Here is a 17090-nt window from a genome sequence, read left to right on the forward strand (position 1 = left end):
AGGGAGGGAAGGTGAGAAAGCAAACTGCCAGTTCTGGACTCAAACTGTGGTCAGCCAGGTTGGAGTCCAGCACCCTAACCACCATGCCAACTGCTGGTCCCACATATGCTTTTAGATGATCCTATAATAACTGTTTTGTTCAACTACTTCCTTTTGGGTTCTTTCAATTTCCAATGAAACTCTTCTTTTGAGGCATTCTATAAAATACAGGGAGGCAAAACATCAATATATTCAGCATAACAAACTGCTGGTGTCCATTTCTAATTCACAGAAATGCGTGATTTTTCAATGCTGCTATAATGAAAGGAGGTTTTGTGAAACTGAGGCACCTTTCTGGGCATTCTGCTGTGATCCAGGAGTTCATCCAAGATTACTCTTCCCAGACCACAGAGTAGACTCTCCTGAGTAACACCTGCACTTGAGTGACTGGGGAGTGTGACCGCATTCGACTTCGACTTACTGCTGACTTTTCCATCCTGCAGTCCAGAATCTCAACAATCATCACTTTGATGCTTTCAAATTCAATCTATTAGGTATAAAAGAAAAAAAAGACACTTGGCCTTGTCACTGACACTGATTGTCATTTTGCTCTGACCTGCAAACCTGGACAATTTATGAGTTTGGATCAACTTGATTATCAGAACAGACTTTGTTCATCACAGAGAAAGTCTGGATCACACATGTACACAGTACCACATTCCAAATTTAAAGATACCCATCTATGGGCCAGCAGGTGGCATGGCGGTTAAGGTACTGGACTCTCATGTGGCTGACCACAGTTCAAGTCCCAGACCTGGAGGCTTGTTCTCTCTCTCTCTCTGGGGAGTATACATGTCCTATAGTAAATTTAAAATAATAATGAAATAAAAATAATTTTAAAAAGTACCCACCTAGTGTAAAAATTAAAGGGTCCTGGCAACTAAAGAATAGCATACCAGGGGACCAGCAGTTGGCATAATGGTTATGTCGCTGGACTCCCACGTAGTTGACTGCAGTTTGAGTCCCGGACCCAGTGGCTTAAACTCACGCCGGGCACGTGTGCGTACATGTCCAAGATCCTGAGAAGAGAATGGAGCAGAAGGGACTGTGGCATGGCCATCCCCCCTGGGGGTGTGATTTCTTGCTTTCTGTCTCTTTCTGGCTAGCACATGTGCCCTATAACAAAAACCTCTCAAAAAAAAAAAAGTGCTTATTTCATGAAGTAGTTGTAAGAATTAATAAGTTACTATATGGACATGAGCCAATGCACGTAAAGAACAGTTCTCATAAAATTGTGAGCAGTCATTAAATGTGAGCCATTGTCATCCATTGTAACATATTGCCTTTGGATATGGAAATGTAAAAATACCCTGACAAAATATTTGTTTTTATCACTCTGCTTCGTCATGTTTAGGATACACATATATCTTAATTCATAGATGACCACATGGTTAGTTTGATACCAATGGCCTTCGAAGGGGGTCAGGAAAGGGAGGCAGAATAGGAAAAGTACACCTCTCCTAATAGAGTGGGCAGGCTATCCAACCTGAAATATTTCACAAGAAACCTTCTGCTCATCAAAAATGGGGATACAAGTGGGAACCAACAGTTAGCGTAATGGCTATGACGCTGGACTCCCACGTAGTCGACCGCAGTTCACGTCCCAGACCCGGTGGCTTAAAACTCATGCTGGGTGCGTGTGCGTGCATGCCCAGGATCCCGAGAGAATGGAGGAGAAGGGATTGTGACGTGGCCATCCCACCTGGGGGGTGATTTCTTGCTTTCTGTCTCTATGTCTCTCTCTGTCTGTCTGGCGAGCACACACGCCCTGTAGGAAAAAAGTACACCTCTCCTAATAGAGTGGGCAGGCTATCCAACCTGAAATATTTCACAAGAAACCTTCTGCTCATCAAAAATGGGGATACAAGTGGGAACCAACAGTTAGCGTAATGGCTATGACGCTGGACTCCCACGTAGTCGACCGCAGTTCACGTCCCAGACCCGGTGGCTTAAAACTCATGCTGGGTGCGTGTGCGTGCATGCCCAGGATCCCGAGAGAATGGAGGAGAAGGGATTGTGACGTGGCCATCCCACCTGGGGGGTGATTTCTTGCTTTCTGTCTCTATGTCTCTCTCTGTCTGTCTGGCGAGCACACACGCCCTGTAGGAAAAATCTCTCCAAAAAAAAAAAAAAAATGGGGATATAAGTAACTTCTGAAATCACCTGGTCTAACTTCCACCTCTCACAGATAAAGAAACTGAGGCCTTGAGAAAGAAAGTGTCTTAAAATCTTCTAGTTTGCTCATAACAGAAAGGAGACTCTTTCTATTCCCTATGTGTTAGGTTAGGGTCTAAGTGGGAAGCAGTGAGGAAGACAAAGGAGGAAAAGAAGACATAGTTTGGGAGATCAAGGTAGTGACCTGACAATAGTAGCTGACCTTTCCTAGCATTTATTATAATATATCCCAGACAGCATGCCAAGTACCTAACACAGAGAGGCTTATATAATTGTTGCAAAACCAGCGAGGTACTTACTATTATTAACCCCACTTTCAACTGAGGAAGTGAAGGCTTACAGAGATGAAATGACTTGGTCCAAATCACAAAGCTGGTGAGTGGTACAGTCAGAAAATGAACCCATGCTGTCTAACTCCAGAGCCGGGACTTTTACCCCTAAGCTATATTGCCCAGGCTTGAGAACTTAAAAAGCAAGGAAGCTCTTAATCCTAGAGGCTTTCTCCTACTTTGACTTCTCTGTTCAGAGGCACTGCAATGATACACAGTAAGTAAGGTGGTTTTTAAATAGGAGCAGGTAACACCGATGTAGAGCCTCCTTATTTAAACCAAGGAAGCACCAAACACACATCTCTCAAGCCTGCCTACTGGTGCAAGGCCATGCTGCAAGTAACAGTGGGGCCAACAGCACAGATGAGGGATGTGGGAGCCCGTGCAGCCCCTGTGTGGCTCCAAAGCCCAGTTTCCCAGCCTAGAAAGAGAACAGAGTGCCTGTCCATCCAGCAGATCCCACAGAGCTCATCCGAAAGCGCTTAACTGAGGCCTGGCACCACAGAGAGAAGAAATTCAGTATAATCCCTGCTCTCAAGGAGCTTACAGCACAGCTGGGAAGACCAGACCACTTTTAGCTTAAATCCTTCTTTTCTTACACCTTTGTAGTTAAATACCAGAAGCAGTGAAGAGACTATGGACCCCCAACTTCAGGCAAGTGTCCTATTACACTACTGAGATCACTCGGCCTTCAGTACACCTGTGTACATTTCACAGACGGACTCCATTCTCCTCTCCTTCTAGTGCTGTAAGCTTTTTCTTTTGTCTTTGAAGAAATGGGGATTATTTTATCTTTATCTTTCCCTCATCCATCACCACGGAGTATGACAAGAGGGTTAAGGAGCTAACAAAAAAAAAAAAAAAAAGAAAAGAAAAAAAAAGGCAAAAGAAGATAACTTCTCTACTGCCTTTAACTGTGGAAAAGAGCCTATGGGATTCCATAGTATTTGCTCAAAAATGTTCAAAGGAAGACATGGAAAATTTCATCCTCAACATTTTGCTGCCCAGGAAAAAAACCCAGAACTCTAGGGGCCAATTATTCTGCTGCCTTGGACTCTGACCGTAGAAAGGCTCCCTCTGGTTTTAACCTGACTGGAACTGAGGGCAGTTGATAGCAAAAAGCCAGCTGAATGAGCAGCTTGTGTCTTGGATGGTCAAATTTAATGACTACTAGGCCTTCCGAGCAACATTCAAACATTATAGCACCATGCCAAACCTATAGGCTAAATGCATCCGAGTAGTGGGCTTCACTGCTATCTCATCTACAGGTATTACTCCTCTACATTCGGGACATCATGCTAGACCTGGGTACTCGAAACAGCGGCACATCTTTGAAAATCAACTACTATGAGATTGCACTAGTAAAGCCAGGGAAAGAAAAGCCAGAGTGAGCAGAGCACATACGATAAGCAGTAAAGGAGGAGATGTAGCAGGGCTTACTGTTAGCCAGCAGACGTGAAGGAAGGATCTGGGAGGTGGATTACAAGGGACGACAAATACTACCAGTTGAAGTTGACTGTCTTTCTTGCTTCTGTTTTTCCCCAACCAGTTGGAGCTTAAAACTTGAAGAACTATTGGGACCAGCAGTTAGCGTAATGGCTATGTCACTGGACTTCCATGTAGTCAATCGCGGTTCGATTCCCAGACCCGGCGGCTTAAACTCATGCCGGGCGCGTGTACGTGCATGCCCAAGATCCAGAGAGAAGAATGGAGGAGAAGGGATTGCGGCGTGGCCATCCCCCCTGGGGGGTGATTTCTCACTTTCTGTCTCTCTGTCTCTCTCTGTCTTTCTGGTGAGTGCATGTGCCCTATGGCAAAAACCTCTCCAAAAAAGGAAAAACAAAAAACAAAAAACTGGAAGAACTATCTTAAAAGAACTGTAAAGAATTGGGTTCTAGGGCCAGTCCCACAGCATAAGTAGTTAAGCTAGATCCCATATGGCCAACCACAGTTCAAACCCTGGCCCTGCCAGCTTGGGGGGAAAAAAGTTGGGTGTGTGTGAGTACAGGCCCAAAAACCTGGAGATGGAGAACTGGAGGAAAAAGAACTGTGGTGTGACCACGCCCCATGGAGTGGGGGTGTCTCATTCTCTTGCTCTGGCAAATACACACTCTTAGACAATTTAAAAAAAGAAAATGATTTGCGTTCTAAATCTGATTTTAGCTCTGTAAACTTTAGTTACGTAATCTTTCAAAACCTGTTTTCTGATGTAAAATGGAGTTCACATGTATATAGGAGCTTATAATTTTATTCTTACTTTTCTATGTTTGGGATTTTTATTTTTATTTTAGATTTTTGCCATGGGGTGAGTGCACTTGCTGGAAAGAGATGGGGAGACCAGCAGTCACTCCGCGAGGGAATGGATACACTGCAATCTCTTTTCCTCCATTTTCCTCTCAGTATTTTGGGCATATACACACGCACCCAACATGATTTTCAAGCCACCAGGTTCAGGACTTGAACCACAGTCAGCCAGGAGGAAGTCCAACACCTTAACCACCATGCCACTTTGTAAACAATTAAGTTTTTTTAAATGGGGGTAACATGGGACCAGCAGATGGCTTAATGGTTATGTCACTGGACTCCCACATGACCAACCACGATTTGAGTCCTGGACCTGGAGGCTTGAAACTCACATCAGGTGCGTGTGCATGTGTGCACAAAATCCCGTGAGGAGAATGGAGGAGAAGGGATTGTAGCATGCCCATTCCTCCTGGGGAGTGATTTCTCACTTTCTGTCTCTTTGTCTCTCTGGCGAGCACATGTGCCTTATAGCAAAAATCTCTCTAAAAAATAAAATAAAATGGGAGTAACAGCTTCTATTGCTTAGCTGCTATAAGGAGTACATAAAATAATTATGTGAAACACCTAGTGCTAGGCTTGACCTTTGTATGTGTTCAATAAATGGTAACTATTACTGTAAGATATGAAATATAGTAATATGAGATACTAAAATAATATAAAATTTTTTGAGGAATTATTTCTTATTTAACTTTATTTATTTATTTATTTTAATTTGACTAGAGAGGGACAGAGAGCGAGTGGAGGGGAGAGGGGGAGTGAGAAAGCAAGCCGCCAGGGCTGGGGCTCAAGCCATGGTCAGCCATGTAGGAGTCCAGTGCCTTTAACCACTGTGCCACCTGCCAGCCCCAATAAAATGGAAATGTAAAAGTTCAAACTTGATTTATTTATTTTACTAGAGGGCATGTGCACTCACTAGAAACACAGAGCAGAAAGAGAGGAAAGGGAGAAAGCACTCACTAGGGGAATGGCCACACAGCAATCCCTTCTTCCCTGTCTCTGCCTTCTCTTAGGATTTTGGGCACACATGCCCACAGTGTTTCTCAAGTCGCCAGGTACAGGGCTTGTACCACGCAGTTGGCCACGTAGGATCCAGCTGCCCTAACCATCAGACCATTGAGCCAGCCCCAATAGAACTTTTTTTTCTTTGCTATAGGGTGCATGCATTTGCCAGACAGACAGACAGAGACAGAGAGACAGAAAGCAAGAAATCACCCCCCAGGGGGTATGGCCACAACGCAACTCCTTCTCCTCTATTCTCCTCTCGGGATCTTGGGCACGCACACACACGCACCTGGCATGAGTTTAGGCCACTGGGGCCAGGACTCCAACGGCAGTTGACTACATGGGAGTCCAGCGACATAGCCACTACGCTAACTGCTGGTGCCCCAACAGAACTTTTTTAAAGCTCTGGATGGTATATAGACAAGTGCAAAATCTTATGAACCAGTAAATTAATGACCGTGGACTTAGGAATACAACACAGACCTTTTCAAATGAGAGAGGTCTTCTAGGTCTCCAGCTCCCTCACCTACTTTCATTTTCCCTATACTACTCTATTTGTCCATTCAACAATTATGCACTGACTGCTGACCACATGCAGCATTCGGTGCTAAATACTGAGAACAGAAAAGAGAGGAAGACACATAACAGGAGCCAAGGTAACAGGATGGGCTTTATAGGGGCACACAGGTTTGAAAACTTCTCTGAGAGGTTCTGGAAGGATTCTAAAAGGAAATTTATTTTAAGTTAAGAATGAAAGTGTAATAACTGTACAAGAAGCATACAGAGTTCATATAAAAAAAATTTTTCTGAAAAAAAAATCACCCTGAAGAATGAAAGACATACTAAACTCCTGAATAGGCAGACTCAACAACATGAAGGTATCAGTTCTCCACAAGTTAATTTATAAATTAAAATACTATTAAGTTGTCTTCTCTTGAAACTAGCTAAATTGATTACAAAATTCATATGGCAGAATAAACAAGCCAAAATAGTAAGCAAAACCCTGAAAGAAATAGAAAATCAATATGAGTAAACTGGCCCTTCCAGTATTAAAACAAATCATAAGGCCTCTAAAATTAAGATGAATTTGTAATGGCATATGAATTGAAAATAAAACCATGGAACAAAAGAGAAAATCCAGTAAGAAGTACAAGTGCTACGAAAAATTAGTATTTGATAAAAAACAGCATCTCAAATCAGTAGAGATAAGATTTTGAATAAGTATCATTGAGACAACTGGCCATTAGGAAAATGTTAAAGTTGGATCCTCAAACCAATGCCAAGACAAGTCCCAAATGGATCAGGGTCTTAAATGTTTAAGACAAAAAAGTGAAAATACGCATATACTAGAAGAAAACATGAGTGGATCCCTCCTCGATGGAAAGGGAGGCAAAGACCTTGATCAACATAATCATATGAGCATGTAAACTCATACAGCAATGAGACATATGTAAGTGAAGCATATGACAAACCAGAAAAATATTTTTGCAACCTATACCGTATACCTGGCAGATATCCTTCAGCTCACAAAAAGTCAAAAAGGGTCAGCCTGCGATACAACGGTTAGGTACTGCCCAGAAGCAGCCAGATCCCACATGGCAGCACGGTTCGAGTCCTGGACTCGAAAATTTTATAACAAACAAAAAACAAAATTAGGTTCTCAATAGCAGTTTGTTGTTGTTGTTTTGTCTTGTATTGTTTTTTGAAAGAGAGGTTTTTGTTATAGGGCATGTGCATTTGCCTGAGAGTCAGAAAGACATAAAGCAAGAAATCACCCCCCAGGGGGGATGGCCACGCCACAATCTCTTCTCCTCCATTCTCCTCTCAGGATCTTGGGCATACAAGTGCACATGCACCCAGTGTGAGTCCAGGACTCGAACCGTGGTCGACTACGTGGGAGTCCAGCAATGTAACCATTATGCTATCTGCTGGTCTCTCAATAGTAATTGTTAATGTTCAAAACAAATGAATCTATTTATCAAGTTGGTGACATAACCATACAAAGAAAATAACAACATCAAGAGACTTGAAGATTAATGACCGTGGACTTAGGAATACAACACAGACCTTTTCAAATGAGAGAGGTCTTCTAGGTCTCCAGCTCCCTCACCTACTTTCATTTTCCCTATACTACTCTATTTGTCCATTCAACAATTATGCACTGACTGCTGACCACATGCAGCATTCGGTGCTAAATACTGAGAACAGAAAAGAGAGGAAGACACATAACAGGAGCCAAGGTAACAGGATGGGCTTTATAGGGGCACACAGGTTTGAAAACTTCTCTGAGAGGTTCTGGAAGGATTCTAAAAGGAAATTTATTTTAAGTTAAGAATGAAAGTGTAATAACTGTACAAGAAGCATACAGAGTTCATATAAAAAAAATTTTTCTGAAAAAAAAATCACCCTGAAGAATGAAAGACATACTAAACTCCTGAATAGGCAGACTCAACAACATGAAGGTATCAGTTCTCCACAAGTTAATTTATAAATTAAAATACTATTAAGTTGTCTTCTCTTGAAACTAGCTAAATTGATTACAAAATTCATATGGCAGAATAAACAAGCCAAAATAGTAAGCAAAACCCTGAAAGAAATAGAAAATCAATATGAGTAAACTGGCCCTTCCAGTATTAAAACAAATCATAAGGCCTCTAAAATTAAGATGAATTTGTAATGGCATATGAATTGAAAATAAAACCATGGAACAAAAGAGAAAATCCAGTAAGAAGTACAAGTGCTACGAAAAATTAGTATTTGATAAAAAACAGCATCTCAAATCAGTAGAGATAAGATTTTGAATAAGTATCATTGAGACAACTGGCCATTAGGAAAATGTTAAAGTTGGATCCTCAAACCAATGCCAAGACAAGTCCCAAATGGATCAGGGTCTTAAATGTTTAAGACAAAAAAGTGAAAATACGCATATACTAGAAGAAAACATGAGTGGATCCCTCCTCGATGGAAAGGGAGGCAAAGACCTTGATCAACATAATCATATGAGCATGTAAACTCATACAGCAATGAGACATATGTAAGTGAAGCATATGACAAACCAGAAAAATATTTTTGCAACCTATACCGTATACCTGGCAGATATCCTTCAGCTCACAAAAAGTCAAAAAGGGTCAGCCTGCGATACAACGGTTAGGTACTGCCCAGAAGCAGCCAGATCCCACATGGCAGCACGGTTCGAGTCCTGGACTCGAAAATTTTATAACAAACAAAAAACAAAATTAGGTTCTCAATAGCAGTTTGTTGTTGTTGTTTTGTCTTGTATTGTTTTTTGAAAGAGAGGTTTTTGTTATAGGGCATGTGCATTTGCCTGAGAGTCAGAAAGACATAAAGCAAGAAATCACCCCCCAGGGGGGATGGCCACGCCACAATCTCTTCTCCTCCATTCTCCTCTCAGGATCTTGGGCATACAAGTGCACATGCACCCAGTGTGAGTCCAGGACTCGAACCGTGGTCGACTACGTGGGAGTCCAGCAATGTAACCATTATGCTATCTGCTGGTCTCTCAATAGTAATTGTTAATGTTCAAAACAAATGAATCTATTTATCAAGTTGGTGACATAACCATACAAAGAAAATAACAACATCAAGAGACTTGAAGGTAATATTTGACTACACATGTCAAGGAGCATATATCCTAAGGACAAAAGGAACCAAACAGAAAACTTAAACAACCTTTGGCAGCATAATGGTTAGTATAGGTAATGACGCTGCCAGTGGCCTAGTTGGTAACATGCCAGGAAAGTTCAGGGAGAGGAAACAGCCTTGAAGCCCTGGAGCATGGCCCACTGTCCCAGAAAGAGCTCTGTGGCCCCAGAGTCTTTCCGCCTGGGACTCAAGTAGACAGGTGAGAAGAGTGTGGAGAGGGCACTGAGATGAGGCTTGGGCTGGATGGCACATGGCCCTGACACATGACGCTCTGCGAGGCTGACCCACATGACAGATCCCGTGTGTGTCTGGATACTTCCCTGGGTGTGCCAGGCAAGTACCCGCCCATGATCCAGAACGAGCTGAATGGGGGAGTGGATCAGTGTCAAAATCCTGTTGGGGGTGTGGGGAGTCTCCTATGACTTACTCATGGAAGAAATATACAAATATTTTTTAAAATGAAGAAAGAAAGAGGTCCCACTGGTTTCCAATGGGACTGTACCATTAGAGAGAGAGAAGGTGAGAAGCCGGCGCAGCCAGAGTAGGAGGTAGTACATGCCAAGTCAAGGAGCTGTATGATCCAGGGGGCAGGAACACCTAGGAGTTTTAAACAAGAGAATGAACGGCCTGTTCAGATTTTATACTTTATGAAGATCCGTGGCAACAGTATAGTGAACAGACTGGAGAGGAACAAAGGCAGAAGCTGCTGATCAGCTACAAGGCTGTTTGCCTAGCGCAGGGCAAGACACTGCAGCAGCTTCCACCAGAAGAGGAGAAAGGGAATAGAAATCAACCATCTGTAGCCATTTCTGGGTGAGGAGTGAAGGCTGGGGGTTTGCAGGAAAGAGAAAGAACATGGAACCACTCCCAGGCATCTGCCTCTGGCAACTCTGCGGTGCCATCCGCTGAGGCGAGGAACCGAGAAGGACCAGATGGAAGACGGCGACCATGGCTGCCAAAGCCCCGACACCGTTTTCTGGAGCCAGCGGGGACAGGGGGCTAAAGGAATCAAGAAAGACCCAGTGGTCAAGCAGCAGTCTTAGAAAGCTGAGAAAAAGACGAAACTAGTGAGCTAGATTATTTCTTGCAATATTTTCTGAAGTCAGAATCACATACCGTTCATTTTTGGTTTTATATTAAAAACAACATTATTCACGTAACCAACCTTAAGAGCCTCAAAAACTATTATTTACACATGCAACCCTTTGTGTCTAGTCTCCCTCATCCTTCCTGGGCCCTTTTCCTTCAGAAAGCATTCTCTAGTGTTTGGTCTTGCCCCGAACCAGACTCTAATGCCTATCACAGAAGTCGCTCACACGAACGCCTCCAGGGCAGACAGATGTAAAAGCTCCAACGTCTAAATGGAAGCAACTTATTTGTAATCACTGTCTGGGTCAAACTCGGGCTTCCTACAGTTTTCTATTGTGGTCCCATTTTTACAAAATACAGATATTTTCTCCCTTTTATTTCTCTTTGGGTAAAGTAACATCAGAAATTACAATGATGAGTTGACTTTTTCAAAGATCCTCGTATTAATTAGTTTAACCAAGGCAGGTTTGGTCTCCAAGAACGCCTTTACTGTCACTGACACAGAGAGGATTCTCCTAGACCAACGCAAAGAAGGCATCCTATCTTTTTTCTAAAGAACAATTTATTCATTTTTTTATTACCATTATTTTATTATTTTTTAACTTTGCTATTGGGCATGTGTGCTCACGAGAGACAGAGAGAGGAAGTGAGGAAACAGACCACCAGGTCAAGACTCAACCCTGGTTGGCCATGTGGGGGTCCAGCCCCAACCACCACGCCGCCTGCTGGCTGAAGACACCCTATCTTTTCTTTTTCTTTTTTTGAAGAGGTTTTTGCTACAGGGTGCAATCGTGCGCTTGCCAGAAAGACAGAGAGAGACAGAGAGACAGAAAGCGAGAAATCACCCCGCAGGGGAAATGGCCATGCTGCAATCCCTTCTCCTCCATTCTCCTCTCAGGATCTTGGACATACACACACACACACACACACACACACACACACACACACACATGCGCGCGCCCCCGGCCTGAGTTTAAGGCACTGCATCTGGGACTCGAACCGCAGTCGACTACATGGGAGTCCAGCGACATAGCCATTACGCTAACTGCCGGTCCCCACCCTATCTTTCTTTACTCTTCTTTCTCAGATCTATCCAGTCTCTTCTTTCCCTTTTAACCCAACTTTCCTAAACCTGGATGACTGACTCATAGCTAAGAAGTTAATGCCTAAAAACAAAGCTTCTACCACTTCTTCCCTTCAGCCGTCAAGAGAAATAAAATGAGGCCTCTGCATGAGAGGCTGCTGAGACCCACGTCCACATCTTGCCTGTCTCCCACAAAGCAACGGCAACAACCACCTCCTAGCACGTCCAGGAAGCACTCATTGGGTAAGTGTTCATATTGTACAAATATGGACTGTGCGCAAACACTGTGGACAGAAAACAAAGCCTCAAAGGGTACTTTCAAAACTCTGAGGCCGAACTTACAAAGAGTACAAAGTAATTGATTTGGGGAGGATTCTCATCACTTCAGTTTGGTGACTTACATGTGACGTTTCAAAGCTGGCTGGAAGCCTTCAGAGGAGTCAAAGAACCCTCTGAGATCTGATTAAAGTAATGGGGTCTCTTCTCCAGAAATATTACATTCACCTGAATCTGCAAGTATCTTCAAAGGACTTGTGGGTCCCTTGATCGACCATTTACAAGATTACAATCCCTGATTTATGAGGATCAGCTATAAGGCACTGACTTCGTGTAAGAAAACGAAACACTTGGCATCATGATTTTGAGGATCTGAAATTAAATAATGACATTAGGAAAAATATAAGGAAAACTGCCTTTCTTTCCTTACCCCCCCCTTGAAGGTTGCCAAAGTCTCAAAACCGCATGCTCTTTGCAAATGAAATTCCATACCGTCTGTGGTGACTTAAAGAAAGTGACAATCCCATCTCTGAATTTCAATGCCCTTAATATTTAATTCTTTCCTCTATGTGGTTAGTAGCTTGCTTTCTTCACATTATCAAGATGATGGCTTTAGAAGGCAGGCTATTGGAGATCCAGAAAACCATACATCCCAATTCAATTTCCTTGTGGAAATCAAAGCTCTCATGCGGTTGAAGAGTTGAAAGAGGCTGAGGGGTCACTGCCTTCCCCCAGGGTGCTGGCGGAGCAGCACTCCAGAAGGGTAACGTAAATACTCAGTAGGAGGCAACAGGGCATACCAATTTGTTTTTCAATCTATTTTATTTCAGTTCAGAGCATCACTGCAGACAGACAGTCCAAGAAACAAGCCACACTTCCGTTCCACTCAGTCTTGCCCAATCTCCGAAGCAGGTGAGTATTGCCGAAGTGTGGCTTGTTTTCCTGGGCTGCCTGTCTGCAGTGATGCTCTGAACTGAAATAAAATAGATTGAAGAACAAATTGGTATGCCTTGGCTCTTTTTGCAGTTTCATATTATCCTTCAAAGTGAGTGTTACCACCTACTCTTTACTGAAACCCAACAGACCCAAATCACAGAGTAAAACTGCAGTACTTCAGATGTGAAGGTCCCACCCAAACCTAAAATAGCAATTTAATTCAGGGCTTGTTGTTGAACATTGCATTAACATGCCATTCTCTGCCCAGGTCCTTGCTCCAGTCGCTGGACGGGGTCACACCTTCTGATGACATGTGCAATATGGTTACAGGATACAGCTAATGCGGACTTGACACTGCAGCTCTTCATTTTTCATGTTCGTGAGCTCAAACATCACCCTATTTTTACCTATTCAAAAAAAGTCTGCTACTTCAACAATGTCTGAAACCATGCAACATTATTTTGAAAACTTTTAGAGGAAATCTGAACTCATTTGCAAACAAATGTTGAAATTACCACCAAACAGAAGAAACCTAACATTGTCTTAGAATGCCTTAAGAATATGCACCTTCTAGGGAGGACCAAAATGGTCTCAAGTTTAAAACACTTAAAAATGCTGGGAACCAGCAGTTAGCGTAATGGCTATGTCGCTGGACTCCCACGTAGTCGACCGCGGTTCGCGTCCTGGACCCGGTGGCTTCAAACTCACGCCGGGCACGTGTGCATGCATGCCCAAGACCCCGAGAGGAGAATGGAGGAGAAGGGATTGCGGCGTGACCATCCCCCCTGGGGGGTGATTTCTCGCTTTCTGTCTCTAATGTCTCTCTCTGTCTGTCTGGCGAGCGCACGCGCCCTATAGCGAAAATCTCTCCAAAAAAAAAAAGAAAATGCTGATAGATGTTCAGTTGTCTAATTTGGTTTTAAAGACTTAAATCCCAGTTGGGAAAGTTCCTCTCTAAAACGACACACTGAGAACAAATACAATAAGAGCTCGTGCTTGCTCCGCAGCACACATACTAAAATTGGAACAATAGAGAAGATTGGCATGGCCCCTGCCACAGGGGCGACATGCAAATCTGTGAAGCAGTCTATTTAAAATAAGAGAAAAAAAAAAAAGAAAATTAAACCTGCTCCTCTTTCCTCAAAGATAGAAACATACTCCCTGCCCCAATTTGTTACACACTTCTGGATTTTTGTTATTATTTAGTACTTTAAATTACTTTCCAGTTGGGCCAAATTTGGTTCATTTTCCCTAACTGGAAGTCAGCAAGATGTGGAATAACAAAAATAAAACAACCTATTAATACATTTCTCTTATTTCATTGGCACTGTGACCATTTACGGAGAGGCCGTTACCCACATTTTATAGCCTGGACGGCCGAGCTGTCACTGCCCACGGGCAGGCTGCTCTACTCGGAGTAAGCTGGTCTGGGGCCAGGGCTGCCGGGGCACACCACGCACACCTTCCGATTCTCTAACACCCCAGGCTCTTGCCCACTTTATGCTCTCTGAACCTGCCGAAAAGTTCTTCCTCCCTGGTCTCCCCTTCCCCTGCTCACTGGATGGGCTCTTGGCCACTCCACAAGTTTCAGCTTGAACTGTTTTCAATGGAGGTCTTCCCTGAACACCAAGGTAAAAGGGGGTCTCGGGTTGGTCTCTGTCTCTACCTCAGCGTCCTTTGTTGCCTTTTCTAGCAGCTGCCACAAATACTAGTAACTGTGTTATTTCTTTACTGTCTGATACCAGCTTCCAGAACAGGGAGCCCCAGCAGGTCTTGTTCACCCTGGTAATCTTAGGGCCTAGCCCAGTGGTGCTTGGTACCAAGCAGGCACTCAAATATTTGCTGGATGAATGACCTGGGTTTGCTCTGTTCATATTTACCTGGAAACGCCAGGTTGGAGGCATCTGCCAGCCCCTATGGGTACAATAGGCAAGGTTCTTGCCCTTGAGGACCTCCTAAGCTAGTAGCAAAGAATAAACAACAGGGCGGTGAGCATGACCGGGTTAGCATCAGCTCCCAGTTCCAGCTCCCAGCTCCCTTTTGCCTTAGATATATTACCTTAGGATACCTTGGGTATCCCTGCTCTGGAGTTTCAGTAAAACAGGAATATTAATATTACCTACGAGACCAGCCAATGGTGTAGTGGTTTAGGCACTGGACCCCACATGGCCAACTTTGCAGTTCAGTCTCAGGCCCAGTGGCTTGAAATGCCACATGTGCGTGTGTGCCTAAAAGCTTGAGAGGAGAATGGAGGAGCAGGGACTATGACATGGCCATCCCCTGGGGGGGAAGAGGGGTCTCACTTTTCCTTTTGTCTCTGTTTCTCTCTGGTGAGCACACTTGCCCAATAGCAAAACAAACAAACAAAAATACTACCATGTTAAGAAAAATAAGCACTTAGCGCAGAGCCTGACAGAGAAGTCACTTAGTATTACTAATTCTATTATGATGCTACCACAGCTGTATCTGAAATTGTCTTTGTATACCTGCATACCATCTGTCCAAGCGGCCTACAGAATTTAAATTCCATGAAAGGTCACAGATTGTGTGGGTCTTGTTCATTACGATATCTAGGGATTTGAATAATCCCTGACACACAGTAGGTGCTCAACAAACACTGGATGATTAATGAATTCATGCATGAAAGCACAGGTGTTCTGAAACCATTTGTTAAACTGAGGAAAGCTAGATTTGGGAACTACTGCTATAGAAGAAATAGTCTACATTAGAAAGGGGGGGGGGGGTAGAAGTTTAATGATTCAGCCAAGCAAAGAAAAACTGCACTTCGAGTTTATAATTAAATCTCCATAAACCATACAGAGATTTGGAATACTCCCAGTGATGAACCAACAGCCCCAGGCAGAGAAGAAATGAAAGGATAAAGTCCTCCGCAGTTTGACCTGGGCCACCGGTGTGGGGTGAGATCCTGAGACCTGGGCTTAATTTGCCAGCCCTGCCTGGCACACCCTAAACAGCTTATTCATTCATAACCTGGGCTGCTTTCTTCTGTAAAACGGAATCATCCTCACAAGGCGTTGTCATAAAGCGTACAAACGCATGTATAACTTAACTATCTGGTTTGTTGTAGGTGCTGGGAGGATGGGATTACTGCTGTTCAAAGAACGACTCCTGCTTGCTCCGTCAACAAGATCAGAAGGCTAGCAGAAGCCAGACTGTCTTGTCGACCAAAGAGCTCTAGGAGCAGGAGGCAGTTTTCACCCTATTTCCCATTAGTGAGAAGGGACCACAGAAACTGCCAAAGGACAACCCTGATCCAATCTACTGGTGTCTAGGGGAGGGGCCGGCACCCGTTCAGGGTCAGACAACTGTTTGCAGCGTGTGGACCAGGCAATCAAAGCCATTACTCAACTCCTGCCCTCGCCGCGGGACAGCAGCCAAAGAGGACACCCAAACAGCGGGGCTGTGCTGCTCCGATAAAACTGCCATTTACCGACACTGAATGGTGACTTTATGTAATTTTCACGGGTTACACGAAATATTCTCCTCTCCCACTCCCAACCATTTAAACATGTAAAGACCATTCTTGGCTCCCGGCAAACAAAAATCGGTTGTGAGAGAAAGGCAGGAGGGCCATCTGGGCCAAGGCCGACGACGCCCAGGGCAGGGACCTGGGGAACACTACGAGAAGAGGCCTCCGGCCAGCCGAGTGGGAGGTGCAAGGCGACCGCACGCCCCAGGCCCAGGCCGGGCCCAGCCTGCCCTGCCGGGTCCCCGCGGCCGAGCTTGCGCTCGGGGTGTGGGCCGTCGCTCGTGGGCCACGTCTCGGGGCAACGCGAAGCGACTTGACTTAGGCGAGCCCCGCGGAGTTGGCCCGGCCGAAGGGTCAGTGTGCGCCCCCCCATGCGGCTGGCCTCTCGGGCCTCAGCTGCAAAAAGGGTCTCCACGCTGAGTCCTAGCCCCGTTTCTATGGTTACCTGTTCAGCACCGATTCAAACTGCCGTTCTTTATTGACAGCGCCATAGAGGACACGAACACTCCTGCCCGAAGGGAACAATAAAGCTTTCGCCATTCAACAGCGCCACCGACGCCAGAAGGCGGCCATCTTGAGGCCGGCGCGGAAAGGGTATTCGCGAGGAGACTGCCGGGCCTCCCGGCGCGCCCAGTCACGTGCTGGGGGCGGGCCTCCTGAGGGGGCGTGGCCGCGTCACGCGCTCGCCCTCCCCCAAAGGGGG

General features: G+C 44.6%; 1 protein-coding gene and 1 non-coding gene across 3 annotated transcripts in view; one reads left to right on the forward strand and one right to left on the reverse strand.

The window, feature by feature from the left end:
* The window catches only part of ZBTB40 (zinc finger and BTB domain containing 40), a 92213-nt gene that overhangs the window by 74775 nt on the left and 348 nt on the right, over positions 1-17090 (reverse strand). The window contains exon 1 of one of the 2 annotated variants that reach the window (XM_006145164.3): positions 16833-17000. The exons of the other annotated variant lie outside the window; for it this stretch is intronic. The gene's annotated coding sequence lies outside the window, so the exon portion shown is untranslated. Of the gene's footprint in view, positions 1-16832; positions 17001-17090 lie in introns of those variants that run through there. 2 annotated transcript variants of the gene reach the window in all.
* On the forward strand, positions 13890-13994 carry LOC114007275 (U6 spliceosomal RNA). The gene has a single exon (XR_003548905.1). It is a non-coding gene; the product is annotated as a U6 spliceosomal RNA (small nuclear RNA).

This window comes from Tupaia chinensis, unplaced genomic scaffold (assembly GCF_000334495.1).
Source record: "Tupaia chinensis unplaced genomic scaffold, TupChi_1.0 Scaffold000146_1, whole genome shotgun sequence".
Taxonomy (NCBI): Eukaryota; Metazoa; Chordata; class Mammalia; order Scandentia; family Tupaiidae; genus Tupaia; species Tupaia belangeri.